We start from the raw sequence: 14,276 nt of genomic DNA, 5'->3' as shown, positions 1-14,276 counted from the left end.
TGATGCATTTTAAAGTGTTTAGCATGATTTACCTCTTTCAATCATCTTTTGAATTAGGCAGAGCAAATTTTCTTATCAGCTTGTTTTAGTCAGTGTAGTATAGACCACAGTAACAAAAAATCCTTCTAAAACATTAGGGACTCAAATTAGCCAATGTTTTTCCATTAATCATGAAATAATCAATGGACAGATTTTGGGCTAGAGAGTAGCTGTCTTTAACAGGAATATACTGAAATGTGCTTTTTGATTTCACCATCTTCAGCATGTACACATCTAGGTTTCCTTTATGACACACACAGGCAGCTGATAGGAGTAAATAAAGGTGACTCAACTACTTGTTGGCCTGAAAATGGCACACACCACTTCTGTCTGTATTGTCTTAGCTAGGAATGACAGACTCATGGCTGTGCCTAGGATCAAGGAATACAACCTGTGTGAGCATGAAGAGCAGATTCACGGTAAGCAGCTAGAGTGTCTGGCACACATGTATTTAAGAGAACGAAACTAAGCTCTAGGGAAGCAAAAGTGACTTGCCTCATATGGATGAGTAGCCATCTTCCAACATGCTGAGATACAGTAGACACCCTAGCTAGAACTATAATAGGGGTTGGTGGAGCAGGTATGTTATTAGGTGTGAGATGTTATTAGATGTGGTGGCTTAGGTAATAGCTCCTGGAATTTCCATGTTGGTAACTTAATACCTAGAGTCTTGTTTAGAGGTGGGGTCTTTGGGAAGTGTATTAGTTACTTTTCTATTATGGTGATAAAAATACCATGACCAAAACCAACACGGAGAAGAAAGTTTGTTTCGGCTTATTATTCCATAGGGAGAGTCCACAGTAGCAGGAGGCATGGCAGCAGGAACAGGAACTGAGCGGTCACATCTCCACTGGACACAGGAAGCAGAGAGGACAGGAAGTGGGGCAGAGCTCTGTAAAGCCTGCCCCCAGTGATGTGCTCTCTCCATCAAGGCTCCCTGTTCTAAAGTGTCTGTGACTTTCCCAAACAGGGCCACTAAGTGGGGACTAAGTGTTCAAATACCCGAGCCAACAAAGGACGTGTTTCGTTCAAACTATAGCCGGAGGGGATCAGGATTGTATGAGGTTGAGCACCCCACCCTGGGATGGAATTATAATAGCTTTTAATAAGACAAGGAGGAGAAACTCCAACTAATAGGCTTGCTTTGTCCTGCCGCACGATACTCTCTGACATCAAGAGGCCCTTGCCAGGAGCTGACACTATGCCTTTGAACTCACCAGTCTCCAGAGCTGTAAGTTAAATAAACTGCTGTGCTTTAAATAAATTATCTAGTCTGTGATGTTTAGTTATAGCATTAGAAAATGAACCGGCCTTGACATTTGCCCTGTGGTGTCCTCAGGCGAGTTCTTTCTGGATTCTCGCTGGGCTTCGTTTAGTCCTGGAATTTACCTTCCATTTTGGTTTCTTTCCCCGACTTGTAACCATCTAGTGGGTCACCAGGCCCAGCCAGGGGAGTTTGGCTCCCCACTAACAGAACAATAGCACCCCTCTCGCTGCCATGGCTGCGAGCCTCCTGGCTGCAGGCTCAGGGAGAAAACCTTGAATCAATTTGTCTCGTGGAGGCTGAGCAGTTGGCTGCCTGCCCTTCACAACTTGTGAAAATGAACACTTGCCTCTGGGGGGCGAAGCCAGAGCTGGGGGTGATTCCTGCCCTGTGAGCCTCTCCGTTGGTTTGGGGCGATGTCGGTGTCACAGTTTTGGGGTAGAAAGCAGTAATGCTGAGTGTTCAGTTTCTTCCTTCCTACCTGAAATGTCCAAAAGTCATTTGAAATTTGTTGCAATTTTTCCTAGATTTTTATTTTCTCCCAGACTCAAGAACTCTCCGAAAGTTATTCCTTTGGGACAAGAGCCTCCAAAGTCTATGGCTCCCTCCCTGTCATGAGGGGTGATTAAAACCCAGGTCACACAATCACCCAGATCTGCAATGGAAGGGCCCCCTTTCCACCTGGCTCAGGGCTGATTGGACTGGCCAACAAGTTCTGTTTTACTTGACATGAAAGCTGGTTGAAGTTAAGCAGGAGACATGTTTTTGTTTCTTTAATAAATAAAGGTAGGGACCCTGTACATGAATAAAAGGAAAAGTCACTCCCTTGAGGTTTTTATGCATCCAAAAATAGTCCCAAGACTCGCCAAGGCCAATGCAGCCAGAATTTCCATGGAAAGGTCGGTGGTAAGGAAGAGGTGCTGCCAGGGGGTGTGCAAACACACAGCCTCCCTCTCCCCCCACCCCTTCCTGTCTCGGGCGCTGGAGTTTAGAAAACAGGTTTCTGAAATTGAGTTCATTTTCTGGTTTGAGATAAAATCAGTGGCAGTGGCAGCAGTAAGATTTATTTGTCATGGAATTCAGCTTGCAGGGATGCAGGGGGGGTGGGAAAACGGTTCACCTTCCGCACTGGAGTGGATGGGGTGGGGGAGGAGGGGCAATGTATCCCTGTCAGCCACTAAGGGCCATGCTTATAAAGAGAAAAGATAGGAAAATGATAGCGAACATGAATGTTTTCTAGTCCTTTTTGTTTTGTGTGTATGTGTTCATGTGTGTGCACATGTGTGTGTGCAGGGTGTGTGTGCAGGTATAAGCACACATCTGAGTTTGTGCCTGTGGAGGCCAGAGGTAGACGTCAGGTGTCCTCAGTTGCTCCCCACATTATTATGATCAGCAACAAGGGTTTCTCTCTGAATCTGGAGCTTGCCAATCTTGGGTTGCAGGCTGGCCAGCAAGCCCCTAGACCTCTGTCTATCCAGACTGGGATCATAGGCATGTACTACTGGGACCAGCTTTTCTGTGTGGGTGCTGGGGATCTGAACTCAGGCCGTTGTGTTTACATGAAGCACCTCACCGACTGAGCCATCGTCCCATTCCCCAAGTCCATTCTAAAGAAGCTCCTCGATCTGGGAGACAGCGTGGAGAGATGAGGGGTTGCAGTCTCTCTTGCTGAACATCACTGGCTCCGAGGATGTCAGGTACCTAAGGAGTTTGCCTTGCTCACCTAGAGCCATGGCCAGCTTGCTCCTTAGAGAGATGAGCTTTCTGAAGTGCTCATGTTTGTCTGGCTAGACCACTTTACCGGGTCCTGGGTTTGGGGGAATCTATTAGAAATGGGATAAAAAAAATCAACAAACTTAAAAATTTCACTGGCCAAGGTGGGGTTACTCTCTGCCTCTGAAGAGAACCTTGAAGAGAAGCTTGAACAGAACCGGAAGGAGGAAAGCTTCAGGAGAGCAGATTTTAAAAGGAAGGGGAAGGTGGTAATAAAAGCCTTTAGTTACTAGAATTCAGCTCTGCTCAGGATGAAGTGCACAGTTACTTTAAAATGTCTTTTTACATGAAAGAAACTGTTTTCCCTTAAATCCAGGGGACTTTGAAGAAGAGGTCTGGAGGCCAAATGAGAAAAGACCCCCAGGGTATGCTCACTGACCACAGGGTTGAGAGAGACGGGCCTGAGAGATGACCAGCTGGCAAAGCCCTTGCTGGGCAAGCCTGAGTTCAGTCCCTGGAATCCACTGCGGCGGGAAGAAAACTGACTCCTTAGAGCATGCTCACACATAATAATGATAATGAATAAACTAAAAATCAGAGAAACACAGAAGCAAGATCTCATTCCTGCCATCTCAAGATCGACTTGATTTTTCTCATGTGCCCTAATGGTTAACTCACGACATGTGGGTGGGTTGATGGGAGCGGCTGCTGGCTTCAACTCACCACCCGTCAGAAGCCTACCAATATGTCCCAGTCTGAAAACAGAAGAAGTAGACGAGGGCGGAGAGTTTCTTGAGCATTTTATCTTAACTTACATTATTCTATGGGTCAAATAGTTGTGACGGTCATGGGACATCTGGGGTACTTGTAAGTGGCCAGGAGAGGCGGCGATGGGTGTCCTTCAGTCCTCACAGATGTCCTGTAGCTGAGTTAGGGTCTTCATGCAGAAATGCTACTTCAGAGAGATGACGCCGGGACCTGAGCCTTTCTTCAGAAATTCTGCAGCCCTACCTGGGAAGGCGCTCAAGTGCACAAGCAGAAGAAGCCGAAGTCTGTCAGGGCAGCTCCTCAGATGACACTGGCCAGAACATAGGAAAAACCCATTTGCTGTGAAAAATAATGTCAGCCACATTTTCCTCCTAGAGTTTTCAAGGAAACCATTTTTTAACAAAGCTCATGGTCTGTTAAAAATTTCAAACAAAACTCTAATCACTGTAACTCAAATTATTTTTCATAAAGCCGAGAAAGCTCACACACTGCAAAGGCAAATTCTCCCTGGGCCACACCACGTGTGCTTACCCCTGCACTCAGAGATTCTGCAAAAGTATCGGTTTTTCCATGCTTCTAGTGATGACCTTCCTTGTTCACTCGAAGCTGCATGTGTACTTGAACACATGTGTCATGGGTTTTGATACTCAGTCTTTCAGACACTTGGTTTGCTAGAGAAGTATAGTGTTGCTGACGTAAGAAGCATTTTATGATGTAGGTTTGAGAAATCGAGTCTGCTTGTGGATTCTTTGTGATAGGAAAACATCTGGGTAAATGGTAAAATAACCACTTTATAAAGGAGATCGTGTTTCACGAGACTTTGTATTTGCAGACTTTAGTGCACGTAGGCACCTGTTGTACAGAGCAATGCTCTCCTCTCTCTGGTCACACCCTTACTGTCCAGCTTTCAGTCACAGGAGTACAAACTTCAGCAACAAACTCATCTTCACTGTGTGCTGGCTCTTTGTGACCAGCTCTTCTGGTTTCATGTTAACCTGCCCAACTGCCTTTTTCTGGACGTGGCTCACTTTTTTGCTCTGTCTTTTGGAGGAGTCTCTTCCTTTCCTGGTGACAATTTCTGTTGTTTTTAGACTGCTCTGCCTACATCTTTCATAAGCAGATGATGAACAGTTGCCTTTGCAGTATACCTAGACTTCCAGAGGCAGGAACTTGGCTGAGAAGAGGCACCCTCCATCTCGACAAGAATACAGCTATCACCTGTTGCTATGGTGTGTGTGTGTGTGTGTGTGTGTGTGTGTGTGTGTGTGTGTGTGCACAAACTTGCTCCTCAGTGTGGTAGTGTTAAGACTTGGAGCCTAGAGGAAGGTCAGTAGGTCATTGGGGGTTCTGCTCTTGGATGCAGTTAATCTGGTTCTCTTGGAACCATTTTTTTTTATATGAAAGAGCAAGACTGGCTACTTGTTCTCTGGATTCCTATGTCTCCATGTGATTGCTTTCTTTGTGCTAACTCCCACTGTAACATCATCTTAATGTGATATAACTAAGGGTCCCTTCACCAGAGTAGAGCTAATATCCACACTATGACTTTGAACCTCCCAAACTGTGATCTAGATATACCTCCTGTCTGTAAGTTCTCAGCCCCAAGTATTTTAATATAGCAGCATAAAATGGACCAATACAACTGCTTTGTCACTAATGTGTCAGGATGGCCAAGTGGTCTAAGGCGCCAGACTCAGCTCGGCTTCCTTGTAGTGCAACTGATTTGCCACCTGACTGTTTCTCAGTGCGATCATTATTTCATTCAACTGATGACTACTGCCCATGGTTACCTTTACCACCTTTCTTCAGAACCTCTTAGTCCGTCCACTTTCCACTGTGCTTCAGTCAAATTATAATACAAACATGTCCAGTGTCACTTGTGACTCAATACTGTCCCCTGTATTCACTGTCTCTAGGAAGAGTTCCAAGTTTCCTAGCGTAGTGCCTAACTTCCCTGTGACTTGATATAGGTCCCTGTTAGATGTCTCTGTCATTTTTACTTCACAGTATATCCTTTTAAAATGTGGAACCATGTCCCCATTCCATTGTACAGCGTATGACTAAGCTGTGCCCCTTCCCTGTGCAGGTTTGCTTATGTTATTCCCACCTCAGATGACACAAGCCTTTGAAAACAGCCCCTGTTGATTGGGGCAGAAAATCAACTTGGAAAATTATGTTGGTTGTGTATAGAACTGCCACAGAGGCAGAAAAATTAGGTCAGAGGCTGTGTTCTGAACACAAACCACTTTTCCAAACAGGTGGATTGCAGTCACATTGCTGAAGTTCTCCGCTGATGCCTGCCTTGTCCAGCCTTTACCCAGGGTCCCAGGCTGCTTTGAAACCAGACTTTTGATGGCTGTGTAAAATGCTAGCAGTGACATACATGCTCTGTGTTCCTTTGTGCTCTTAGCTCCTGATTGATGACACAAGTATCTGATGCCCAATCACACACACACATGTCAACCTCAGGAGGGACAGAGTTCCAGGACTCGTCTATAGCAAGAAGATCCCCCAAAGGGAGCCCGAGAAGCTTAAAGCATGGCAGCTGCCCCTTGTAAGTCCCCAACCCACTGATGATTCTATATCCGTCTGACACCCCTTCTTGCCTTATTTTCAGTCTTCCACCCCACTGTAGTTGTTTTTTCCTTAAGGAAGTCTTTCTTGGCTCCCAGGGACTTGTCTTGATTCTTTGGGTCTATTTATACCTGTAATTTGTGACATTTTGTTGTGCACCTGTTAGGAACCCATGTCTGCCTTCATTGGTAGACTTCCTCAGGGTAGGTACAGCATATCAGGTGTCCTTGGCCTCACAGTGTGTGACAGTGTTTGGCTTTTCAAATATGCTTGGTAAATTGATTTATCTTCTCAGCCTTAAACTGAACTGAACCGTGGGGGGCTATGCAGGACTCAGTGAGATGGAGAAACCTCAACTCCTTTTATCTTATTTCTGATAAGTAACAGAAAGAGGGACAGTCCTTCTTCCTCCTTCTTCTATCTTAACCCTTACTTATTTCGCCTCAAAATTTAGTTTCTGCTAGTTGTCACTATTCCCATTCTTTGCTCATGGTCTAAGGAACCCAGACCTACTGGTTTGTAAACGGTGGCCCTTCCAGGCCAAAGGGAAGCTTGAGGACATTCGATATTGCATAGACAAATGCAGAGACCTTTCGGAAAATATGTGTAACTCTGATTCAGTTTTATTATACCAGGAATCAAATTTGGTGTCTTTAGAGCAGGCCTAACAGATCAGTGCCCTGGCCCTTGAGCCCCCTGGCTAAGAAGTACACACATTTTTAAGATGAGCGTAAACACAGCTCACATTGGTCATGCTGCAGGCTGAGTAGATGGATTTGTGCTTCAGCAGACAGTTGGTCCCTGGGTGGAAATGTGGGCCCAGAGCCAGGAGACCCCAGTTTAATTTCCAGTTAAGTCATCTCTGTTTATTCCTTACAAAATACATATTTAAAAAAATCAAAATTAAAACGTCATGCTTAAAACACTCTACAGTAAACAGAGGTCTGAGAAGAGGGACCACTGCCAGCATCGCTTTCTGAGAAAGCTGCATTCAATTTGAAGTTTATTTTATTCCTGGGTACAGAATGGTGCTCAGAGAGCTGCAGAAGTCACTGCACATCTGGGCAGGACTGAGCAGATGTTTCTCAGCCTTCTCACTGGGCAGGGAATGCTCCAGGATGGGGCGACATAAACCTCATTGTCTTCATATCTCTTCAGGTGTTTCACTGTAGTAGTGAAAAGCTAATATAACCCTCTTCAAGGTCAAGGCTTTGTGTGTGTGTGTGTGTGTGTGTGTGTGTGTGTGTGTGTGTGTCTTTGTGTATGTGTGTGTGTATGTGTGTGTCTCTGTGTGTGTGTGTGTGTGACATTTTTCTATTCTGTGAAATTTTACTACCATATATATTGTTATGATGGGCAGCGTACTGGTTGCCCCAAACACCCTGAAACACATCCCTCTGGAACCCTTGGATATATTACAGTGCAGGAGAGTTAGGGAAGTACAAGAACATTCTTCTGTCTTAGCATTTATCATCACGTAACCTCCTGTAAGCAGACAGGGAAAGTGAGAGCAGGCTCCTGGAGGAGGCTTCCTGTCCTCAGAAGATTGGAGAGGATAAATAGTGAGAAGGCACAGGGACAGGTATCTAAACAGGGCCAATATGGGAAAGGGAAGGACACAGGGACACCAACCTGGAATCCCTTTAGTGGGAGCCTAGCTTAGGGCTCCTCACATCCTGAAAAGAGCTGTTACTTTCCACTCTCTCTGCAGCTTGCTCTTCTGTGTTTCGCGGGCATTCAGTTCTTTTTCCATCCCCCAGAACAAGCCTGGCAATGTCCTAGATGACCACCAGCACCCCTGGCGTGGCATACGTGGCAATAGGTGAAGGCTGTATATGGAATTAAGGCTGCTAAAGCACTGGCGGGAGACGAGGAGGTGGCCCGGGACTGACTGGGTGGGGTAGGTCCAGTGTCATCGGGTCTCACAGGCACAGGAGGCAGGTGTGAGAGTCTGTGCTGGACATTTGTCACAAAGACTTGCACGCACATTGGTGGTTTTGATGATGGAGGAGGGAGTCTTGAGGTAAAGAATGTGGGCAGTTTTGAAGAGCTGGAAAGGGCAAGGAGACAGTTTTCTCAAGGGCCTACAGATGGAAGTCAGCCCCTTCAGGACACCCTGGCTCCAGTCCAGTGAGACTCATATCAGACTTCTGATTCACTGAACTGTAAGATAATAAGTTCTCTTTTAATCTACTAAATTAGTGGTAGCTTATTATAATAATAATAGAAAACAAATTCAGTTCTATACATATGTGTTTGTATGTATATAGATGTGTACATTGTATGCATTTCCATGTCTTATATACATAAAAAGATTAAAGGTTTCACCATACAAGAGCCAAATACCTCTCCCCTACAAGGAGTGTTGCCTTGTGGGGATCCATGTCTGGATCACACGAACAAGTACTACCTGCACTGCAGGAATCTGTACTGCCTTTGGCTTTTCTTACTACACTGTCTCCCATTTCTGGCACAATGCCTGGCACACAGAGGACACCCTGCAAGTATCTGTTGAATGAATGAATGACAATGGATTTGAATTAAGAGCTGTAATCCTACATATGGAAAATAAAAAGATTCAAGGATTCCATGTTAGGAAGTGACTGAATCAACATTTTGAGCAACTGAGACCACAGCACTGTAGATGGTGAATATTGAATCCCCAGACATATGCCAATTTCTAAAAGTATCAATTCATTAAACAGATTGAGGCACAAGTAGAAGGGGGCTTGGAAGTGCTGGCTCTAGGGTGTGTTGTAAGTGGTATTGGTCACGTGTCTCTAGGCTGTGTGGGGTGTTGGTAGTAGTTAGATGAAGAAGTCTCACATCTACGGGAAGGGGACCAAAACCTACTCTGACCTGTATGAAGTGTCTAGGATAATCAGTAGTCAAACTTCCCATGCGCATTGTCTTTGCAAAACACACGCGGAGCTGATCCTCTCTTTCCTATTAAGCCAGTGAGAAGCCTCATAGAGGTCAAGTGTCTTGCACAAAATTTCATTTTTTTCTAGGATTTGGAGAGGTATCACAGTGTTTACTATGCAAGTTTCAGGACCTGAGGTCAGCTCCCCAGTGCCCACATGAGAAGCTGGGTGTAGGAATATACACCTGTAAACCCAGTACTGGAAGGCAGAGGCAGGCAGTCCCTGGGGCTTGCTGACCAACTTGGGGAGCTCAAGGTTCAGTGAGAGAGACTCTGTCTCAAAATATAAGGTGGAGAACAATTGAAGAAAACATGACATCAACCTATGCTTTCCACATGTGCTTATACATGTGCACATGAATATGTACATACACACATGCATATTTCTGTACATTTGAGACCTAGAGAAGGAATGACTTTCTGTTTATTACTGTTATTGTTTTGGCTTATTACAAATCTTTAAGATTTGAGTTTAACCAAGTCATTTTAAAGTCTTAGGTAGAGCCAAGCAGTTTCAAAGACAAACATGTTTTCTTTCATTTGCCAAATGCCTGCTTAGTTTTCCAAGATCTGGGTGCTGGTCTCCCAGCCTCTGCAGGAGAACCCACATCACACGTGCTTTTCTGGCAACCTCCCCAGCTCTTAGGAAGGTGCAGGCTCTTCCTGGGGGCCTGCTCTGTGTCTGTGTCATGGTGATGATGGGAAGCCTCAACTCCTTCAGATGACGGACATGCTGACTTTGTTCTGCCCCGGCACTGGCTAGTCAGCACATTCCTTCTGACCCTCGTGGAGATCTGGGGCAGGCAGACAGAAGCAGCCTTTTGGGGTGAAGGCAGAAAGACAGAGCATGGAATGTGCCAAGCCCAACTGGGACTAGGCAGCACGGAGGCAAATGGAAGTAGGGCAAGGGCTTTTAGGGATGTGCCCAAGATGGGGGCCAGGGCACAGCATAGTACAGAAGACCTTTGAGGGAGTAAGTTCTCAGGCACATGTGAGGGATGGTCTCGGAGCCATGCTTGGCAGAGTCCACCATTCACTTGATCTTACCACATAGCAGTGCTGATCTCCAGGGCCCATGCATAGCTAACAAAGAACACTTGTCTGGCATTCACATTTCCAAATAACTTTCCTGTGTAAGATCTCAAGATGGTGAGTCTTAAGGGGGTCTGGCCCAACATCTCCATGGTTGTTTTATTTCCATATTTTAGCAGTCGTTGGTTTCAGTGCCCACTACATGCAATGATAACAGCACACAAAAACATGTGGATTATATTTTCCATTTGACATATTTTTTTACCTCCATTATCTAATTTTACCCTCATATCCAAACTATGAGATGGGATCCTACACACTCATTTTTAGAGAGACAAATTAAGATGCAGTGGTTCATTGAGGGGTGGATAATGACAGTATGACTGACCGTGGTCTGTCACTGTCCTAAGTACTTATTCTCATTTGACACTCAGTGCACTGTGACTTGGCATTATTATCATTACTCTTGATTTGCTGATGTAAAAACTTAAAACCAAAGTGGCTACCAATGTTCATGGACCTTGTAAGAAAAGCTGAGACTTTGAAAACGGGCTGCTCCCACCATATCAACCACAGCCCTACAGTATTGTTCAACACTACACGTTTCTTTCCTCTTCACAGTGCTACAGTTTGATGACACGTGATCTTAGAGATGCAGAGGATAATGACGTTGCTGCAGCTTCTAGTCTAGACGTGGAAAGGCTCACTGGGTGGTTCCCAGGGCAGAAAGCGATAGGCGATAGGAGTCAGGAAGAGCTCTGGAGCACCTCAAAGAATGGCCTACGTGATGTAGACCCCGCAGTCCTCGCCATACTCTGTCTCGTTCATCTGTCCCTTACTGGCCTGTGCAGCCCTGCTTTGTCTAGAATGGAGATGCTCTTACAGGTATTCTGGCTTGGCTATTTTTGAATTTATATTTGGGGCTTGAGACCATGATAAAACACACACACACACACACACACACACACACACACACACACACACACACAAACAGGGGTCATGGGCAAGCAAACTGCCCAAAGTAGCTTCCTAAACTTTCTTGCGCAGGAGGCTATACTACTGCCTACAGGTGGAGACTCTCTCAGCCTTGGGTTTTCCCAGCTCATCTCTCACCAACTGGAAAAGTCATCTTTTGCTACCTCTGCTGGGTGCATCTTGTTTCCTCTGACCCCCAGCGACATTCCTAGCTTCTTCCCTAGCCCGGTAGAGCCTTAAGCACTGCCTCCCCTTGGCTCTCACCTTCCAGACTGCATTGCTGTGTGTAACTCTGATGCTTACCTTTTGATACATGTTGTTTGGCAAGTATTTGTGTAACTCTGGGTTGGTTTAAATTGACTTGGGGGACATTTCTGCAAGACACTGTCTTCTGGACATGACAGGGCCATTGTGCCCATGAATTCACAGCAGCTGTTGTTGCCAGCATAAGATCTGTAGAAGACCCAGCCAGCGTGGAGAGGTAAGGGTCTCAGGATGCCCCACACGGAGTGAGGAGCTGTGGGCAGTTAATGGCTACTTAGGGAGGGAGGGCCAGGTTTTTTGCAGCTGAGTAGCCTGTGGTAGATTCCTCATCCTCCAGTGGATGGCCCCTCCACCCTTTCACATATGGGGAGCACTGATTGAACATGAAATTGGGAAGGGGATGTGTGTGTGTGTGTGTGTGTGTGTGTGTGTGTGTGTGTGTGTGTCTGTGTGTCTGTGTCTGTGTGTAGGGATGTCTAAGGAGAGTTGGAGGGGGGAAGCTGGGTGTGGATATGACCCAAACATGTTGTATTTGTATATACAATTACCAAAGAATAAATACAAATAAAAAATGCAATTCACAATTGGTTTGAAAAGCCTTTGTCATTTGAAATGTATTTAGTTTCTTGGACATCTGATTACCATCGCTGGCATACTTTTTCCAGAATCTCAGCAGTTTGGCTGGTATTTATCTGGTATATATCTTTCCTTGTGTTAGTCCTGACGAACTCCCCATTTCCTGCATTTGGATTCTGTCTCCTCTTTACTTGCCACCCAAGTCCACATCTTTCCCACCACAGAGGAAACTCATAGACCCCTGGCCAATCAGGATCTGGCACAGGTATTAAAGAATTATCATTTAGGTAGCACAGATATTAAACTCAGCAAGGAATTCCTCAAACATTGCTAGAGAGTTTGCTTGGCTCTTAGATATATGGGTGTCTTATTTACTGTTCTATTGCTGTGAAGAGACTTCATGGCTAAAGAAACTTAGAAAGCATTTGATTGAGAGCTTTCTTACAGTTTCAGAGGGTCAGTCCATGGCTGTCATGGAGCATGGCAGAAGGAAGGCAGGCAGCATGGTGATGGAGCAGCAGCTGAGAGCTTGCATCTGATCCACAAACAAGAGGCAGAGAACAAGAAACTGCTTGGCATGGGCCTTTGAAACCTCAAAGCCCACCCTCTAGTGACACACCTCCTCCAACAAGGCCACGCCTCCTAATCCTTCCTAAACAATCCACCAACTGGGAATCAAGCATTCAAATATATGAGCCTATGGGGGCATTCTTATTCAAACCACTACAGTGAATAATTAGTTACACTAATGTTGGTGTTGCACTGAATAATGATCCTAGAGAGCCTTGTTTTGGATCTTACAAGAAGGCAATTATCTGGGTGCATGGCTACATACAACAAAACCTTCCGATGTTCTGTTTCCCTCACACCACACTGTTCACCTTCATGGAGTACCTGTATTAGTTGTTGTTTTCACGGTGTTTCTTCTGTAGAAAACATTCTTCTGAGGGTCAGGAACCCACATCATTCTGTTTTACATTCTCAGTCCAGGTCTAGTGCCTAGAAAGTTCTCTATGTCCAGTAAATGCTATGGTGTAGAAAAAGCCAATCAATATTTCTGATCTGTTTACAAAATGAGTGGTAACTCCCACCATGGAGCCATTACTATCTACTTGTGTTTCCAAGCATCAGTATTTAGCTTGGCTCATGTAGTCAAAACTGTAGGTTGTATTCTTCTTCTCTGTGGAAATTGTACATTCTTCCCCTCCTCCAAGCATGTGAGAGGGAAACTATGTAGCACATTGAAGTGGTCTATTCTTTTCACTCATAATAATTTGAATAACAAACACACATATCACTTCCTGTTATTAGGCACTGTTATAAGACAGTACATATGTCACCACAACAACTCTGTGGACTTTTCCATTTGCAAAGATCCCATCTTTCTAAGGGAGAGGGCTGGAGTTTAAACCTGGGGAAGGAGCCAGAGGCCAGGTGCTCAGCAGCCATGCTCTATGTACTTGTGAGTAACTGTTTGCTGAGTGCCTCTGTGAAAGATACTCTCACCTCTCAGGACAGAAGAATCAGCTTTATTTTTCAGTTGAGGAATCAGAAGCTCAAGGTAAATGCCACCAGTAAGAGAGAAATCCCGAGTTTAGAGCGAATGCCCTGTTCTTTCATCATCTCAAGTGCCTGGATGCAAATTATGTAACTCCGAGTTTTAAAAAGTGCTAAATTCTAGGGGCCGTTTTGGGTTAGTCTTCTCATTGCAGGCCTAAGTCTTGAGGGAGGGAGAGAGGGCTCTGAGTTTTGTGTGCTCCATTTTCTGGTCACAACCCTGTTTTTTTTTTTTTTTTTTGTAGTCATTTTGAGTCCAAAAACTTTTTTTTTTAATTTTTATTTTGCAATACAATTCAGTTCTACATATCAGCCACAGATTTCCTTGTTCTCCCCCCTCCTGCTCTTCTCACCTTCCCCCCAGCCCGCCCCCCATTCCCATCTCCTCCAGGGCAAAGCCTTCCCCACAGACTGAGATCAACCTGGTAGACTCAGTCCAGGTAGGTCCAGTCCCCTCCTCCCAGGCCGAGCCAAGGGACCCTGCATAGGCCCCAGGTTTCAAACAGCCGACTCATGCAATGAGCACAGGACCCGGTCCCACTGCCTGGATGCCTCCCAAACAGATCAGGACAATCAACTGTCTCACCCACT

This window comes from Peromyscus eremicus, chromosome 2 (genome assembly GCF_949786415.1).
Source record: "Peromyscus eremicus chromosome 2, PerEre_H2_v1, whole genome shotgun sequence".
Taxonomy (NCBI): Eukaryota; Metazoa; Chordata; class Mammalia; order Rodentia; family Cricetidae; genus Peromyscus; species Peromyscus eremicus.
The sequence above is the reverse complement of the archived record's forward strand: the minus strand, read 5'-3'. Positions refer to the sequence as shown.